At 35.3% G+C, this 6,000-nt stretch overlaps 1 pseudogene; it reads right to left on the bottom strand.

Annotated features, from left to right (window-relative positions):
• Nucleotides 1–1,463: 1,463 nt before the first annotated feature.
• On the bottom strand, nt 1,464–2,566 carry LOC121979904 (annotated as a pseudogene).
• Nucleotides 2,567–6,000: the final 3,434 nt, after the last annotated feature.

Raw genomic sequence — 6,000 nt, forward strand, 5'->3', positions numbered from 1 at the left:
GCAAAAATTCATTTTCGAGTTTTGAGTATTGTCTAGGAGAATGATCATATTGGTGCAAGGAGTATTAGATGATCGAACTTAAGTTTTAATATTGACAAAGGGTTCAAAATTAAGTCTTATTGTGGTTCTAATAAGTTTGACTGAGTGTGTAGGAAAGTCCTAAGTGAGCTTAGGTAAGGTAAAAGTCCTAATGAAAACTAGGTAGGTGGAAAATCCTAGTTGCGGCTAGGCAAGGAAGTTCTCATCCGAGAGACTAGGCAAAAGTTTTAGCAAGTCAAGGATATCTTACAGAAAATCCTACTGATCGAGGTAAGTAGGTGAAAGTCCTAGAGGTCATGGACACCAAGCAGAAGACTGGACGGGTCGGGGATCGAACGTCTGATGGAAAGTCTTGAAGTCTCAGATGCTGAGCAAAAGTTCAAACTATCTGGAGGACCGGTTTGACATCAGGTAAACTCTCTTGAGAGAAGTAGGTGAAAACACACTCCCCATTGAGAGAACAATATACGCTGATTCGACCTAAGATTTCATGGAAAATTCGAAAGTCAGAACTTAGACTGTTCCGACACTATCAAAATAATTAATTAATAATATTTTATTATACTAACTATGTTTTGTAGGGTATTTTTGGTATTTGAACTAACATGCTTTGCATAAGCTAAAAAACAAAAAAAAAAAAAAAAAAGCTCAGGTGAACAATGCTCGAGACATCTCCTGTGCAGTTAAAGACGTCTTAGATGCCTTAGCCGAAGAACCCACGTGGAAAGGCTCAGAGGCGCCTCCCATGTAGTTGGAGGCGCCCTAGAGATTGGCACGGAAGCGCCTTGGAGTTCTTAGAAGGTGCCCTCGCACAGAGAAAGGCTGCAGGTTGCGAAGTTTATCAAGTCCAAGGTTGAGGGGATAATTTCTACAGTTGGAGACCCCTTAGATGAGGTTGGAGATGACTTCAATGCTCCATAAAAGGCTTGTTCGACCAGTCATTTGTATAATACTTCCAACGAACAAAACTACCACTTTTAGTTTCGATTCGACACTCAAACGCTCACCACGCTACTCTGACTTCCGACTACAATGTTGCCACGCTGTTTTGATGACTGCGCTCTACACCGAATTTTAATATTGTCGGTATAATTTATTTTACACAAACTTGTAATCATCTTTTTGTACGGTTTTTTTAATTATTGAATTTCTAGTAAATTGCGCAACGAAAGCGATCATCGATCACGAGCCTTGAAGTAGGAGTCGTCACAAGCTCCGAACAAAGTAAAACCAACTTGTGTCAATTATTTTTTTATTTCTGCTACTTTTATTACTCCAAGTTTCTTTTTCGAAAAATGTGAAAAAGTCCTCCCCTCTAGTGCTTTCCTTCCTACATATCATTTGATATCAACTCGGTAAAATTTCTTGGTAGTTGTTAGACTTTGTGAATACTCAACGATCCAGATGCAATTTTATTTCTAAACTTAGAAGCTGAAATTCAATTCCACACGCATCAATTCCATTAGCATACCGTATTTCAACTAAATTAATTATTTCATCAGCGACAACAACCTGAATATAGTTATAGCATCAACACCAATAGTCAGAAGCTTCTCAACCTTATCAAGGTTTATCACTGCATCAAAAAAAAAGGTGGCAAAGCCACATCAAGTAAACGTATCAGAACAATTGCAGGTGAACCCTCCTCACCCATATCTCCATGACCATAACGAAGATCATCAATTTCAGAGTAATGGCAATCAACGAAATAATCTATATCATCGAGATTCCACTTAGTGGAAGCCAGTGAACGAGCATCTTCAAAACTCACTTCTCTGCTTGCATTTCACCAATCCCAAATGCTCAAAATCTTTAGATGAGTCAAACACCAAAGCTTCTGATTCATGGTTCCAAAGAATAATATTTTTGCAATTGAAGTTTCCACATTCATCACTTGATCTAAATGGTCATCGTCATTAATAGGTCCACTAGCGTCAAAGAGACACATCAACCCTTCAACTGAAGAAGAGATTAGCTGATTTTGCAGATGGGGAACAAACGTTACCTGTGTGACATCATCCATATGGGACTCCTCCAAACATGCCATGTGATTACCATTTCTCCAGTCCAAAAACTATATCTGAGCATTGCTTCCACCAGCAAGTAGTTGCCGCTTGATCCTCCAAATTAAAGCAAAAAAGCTAAATAATTCTTGAGAGGGACTAGTACTTAGTCAAGAAACCTGCTCGAAAGACCTGACATCCCATGCTCTAATAGTGCCATCAAATGAACAAGAACAGAGCGTCTATAGTGAGGATGGAACGGAAAATGAAATTTCATGAATTGCTCCATGTGCCCTCTACCCTCGCAGACATATTGGACAGTTACTGCTGAGTAAAATTTGATTGTATTTGATGACAAGGACAAGGATAAGGCCAAATTGAGATCTCCTACTTGCCAGCTATCTGGAAGAAGTTATCATCACCAAAGTTGGTCTGAATAGTGTTCCTGATAGAGAGGTGCTTGAGGAGGGTGATGAGGATGCCGCAACCTCCACATCCAACTCCATGGGAGTGTCCACCACCATCGCCGCTTAGCTGGTAGGGTTCAGGTACCGTAAACCGTAGTGCTTCCTTCCATTATCAACTTTATCGACAACTTCTTCTATTTCTTCATTATCATGAATTGGGTCACCGGACTATATTTCTTGATCTCCTATATACATGAAATCCAACTGATCATACTTAATGTTATCGAGATCTGTATCCTCATGATTGTCTCTGCCACCATGAAAGGAAGGGGGGCATAGAGGCGCTATGGCGTCAGCGTTCTCTCAAAGTTGTAGGTAGCGGAACGGTTGATCCCAAATCCCTCGACACCAAATTTGTTTTTCAACATCTTTCTTAGATTGGAAATTAAGGATTTTTTAAAAGGAGGATAAGGGAACTTACAATCTTTACGATCTTGCACTGCCAGACGCTTAGATAACTTTGCGACTTATCTTGATAGATATTGAATCTCATCTTGGGTACTACGACTATAATGTGAGGCTTTCTCAATCGGAATCTGCCTATCACGACTACAACGACCATCCATGAGATCTAGACAGCTATCTCGTGGCCCCAGGGTGTACGCAAAGACGGTGGGCGTATGGTATCTCTGCGTAATGGTCAAGGGTCGATTCTCAGGAACTGATGATCTGGCGTTTACCCCACCATACGTCTATGGCCTGTGTACTTACATTTACCTCTTTTCATATCCATGGGACCGACACTAGGAGTGTCATTAAGATAACAGATCTACTTTTTTTTAGAGAACTATACCGTGCCTATTGAATCTCTTAATTCATACATGAATACCGGAAGCAATCTTCTACACACTATAGAAAATTAAATAGCACTGTCAAAAATATTATTAATTCAAAAAGTTTCTCTAAACATCAACTAAACAAACTCTTATAGACCAAAAAGTCCAAGACATGCAAGAAAAGAAAAATTTTATCAAAAAAGAAAAATTCTAATAAAATGAAAAAATCTAAAATAAAAAATAGAAATTATCAAAAATATTTAAAACATCAAAAAAAATCTCAAAAATTATAAAAAATAATAATTTACTGAAAATAATTTTAAAAAATCTAATGAATTCTACTGCATCAGTTTCTTTTGCATAGTTCAGAGTGGAGCAGTGGTGGATGGTCTTGTCTAACTCAATAAAATTATAATAGATATAGAACTCGATCAAAAGTGAGATATTATGGTTACACTTTTAGAGTTAGTTTTTCAGATGTTGGCAATTTCGTGAATGAACTGAGGAGGAGGTTGTATTGACAGTAAAACACTATTTTTAAATGCATAAAATGATATACACTCAGTAGAAAAAAGCAGATGACTCTTCTTCTTCTTCTTCTTCTTTTTCTTCTTCTTCTTCTTCTTCTTCTTCTTCATCATCATCATCATGTGCCTAGATTTTATCTTACTAATCTGGAAGACAAATGACTATCATCTAGTTCGTCTACCTAAGTAAATATGAAGTAACTTATGCACACTCATATATCGTTCTTTTATATTAAATTACAAAAACAATATATACACATAATTATTTTTTATTAAATTTGGATCTATATTTAGAGTGAGGTATTATAGGTAGTTTAGTTTAAATTTTAGAATAAAAAAATAAATTATTTTAATTTTTATATATACTATTTAAATCATTAAAATTTTAGATTTAATCTTATAAATATATAATTTTAATGAAAGTTTGGTGATCTTAGGAAATTTAAGTAGGTAAGAGGAGTCTAAAAATTTAAATTTTAAAAGTAAAATAGGAGTTAAATGAGATGTAAAATAGAAAATTAGTTAGACTAAATTATATTTCAATAGAGACATTAAATAACTTATGAAGTTATTAAAATTGATATTAAAAATGAAGAAAATATCTTATTAATGGAGGGTGTACACTCTAGTCCTCCTACATAAAAACAAATGAGACATATAAAATTGTACAAAATATCAAGGTATTAAACTTTGAAGTTGTACCATGGAACTTTAAGCCATAGAAAATAAGAAAAGAGATTAAAGTGACAAAAACAAATTTGGATTCATGTCTGAATGGTTGACCATAAAAGTTATATATTTTTTCAAGCAACTAATTGAAACCTATTAGAAAAAGAAGCAAGATTTATACATGATATATTCATTGACCTCGAAAAACCTTATAACCACATCACAAGTTATATAGAAAATTCTAGAAAAAAAATGTATTAATATAACATATACTAAAATAATTAAGGATATATACGAGGATATAATAACAAGAGTGAAAACTCTAGATGGATTAATTAAATTATTTCTTATAAAGATAGTGTTGTTAGTGAGAGCCCTAGAGTTAATCATGTGATGATTGTTGTATGGACTCGATGTATCATATTCCTGTATATTTATAAAGACATTTCTTTATGGTTATTATACTTACTTGTATTGGTGCCAAATAACTAAGTGTAATAGCATCCTTGAGTAGAAGGTTCTTATCTATATCAATCGATTGGTTGAATCGATAGTGAGATGATATAGAGAACACTACTCTTAATCATTCCTAATCAAGTATTAACATTCAGGGACAATGTTAATGCACTGAGACTAGCATGTAGGTCAACTCGATGACTTGATCTCACAAGTCATGGATATAGAGATATCAAGTTGACACATGGGTATGCATTGAAGAATGTATACTGAATGACCCGCCATGAGAAAGTATCATGGATCATTATATGAGTGTCATATACTTTCTCATGTGACTATTAGTATGACTATGAGTCCTTGGACCTGAAGTCACTATGGTTCCATACATAAGGAGTTACATACTTTGGCTTCGTCAAACGTCACCCGTAACTGGGTGGACTATAAAGGCGATTACTGGGTATGTAACAAATTACACGGAGGGATGTGAGTGATGTAGATGAGATCTATCCCTCCTATATGACGGGAGTGACATCATGATTCTTGATAGAGTGAGACCACTAAGTGCATGACCATTCCCAAATGAGTCAATATGAGATATTGAGCTCATTTGATTAGAGTGAGTCTACTTGGAGTTCAAGATATAAATTGATTAGAGGATGACACGGTCTATGTCTCGGTTGATCAATTTAGATGTCTAGGATAGAAGGGCATTATCATATATTGTGAGAGTCACAATTAGTAGTCACAAAGGTGATGTTGGATCTCAACATTCTTGTAACTTGGGTAGTAATGATGTGTTGCTAGATACCGCTCATTACTTATGCTTCTAAATGGGTTTAGGAGTATTGCCAACGTTACAAGAATCTATAGGGTCACACACAAAGGGCAATTAGATGGAGAATAGGTTCATATGATGAACTAAGAGGATTAGGTTCATATGATAAACCAAATTGGATTAAGAGTAATCCAAATTAGACTAATTGAGTTGGACTCAATTTGATTCATGTGTTGAATGAGTCTAATTTAGATTATGACTCATTGAATCAATTTAATTCAATGAATA

Source organism: Zingiber officinale, chromosome 5A (assembly GCF_018446385.1).
Source record: "Zingiber officinale cultivar Zhangliang chromosome 5A, Zo_v1.1, whole genome shotgun sequence".
Lineage (NCBI taxonomy): Eukaryota > Viridiplantae > Streptophyta > Magnoliopsida > Zingiberales > Zingiberaceae > Zingiber > Zingiber officinale.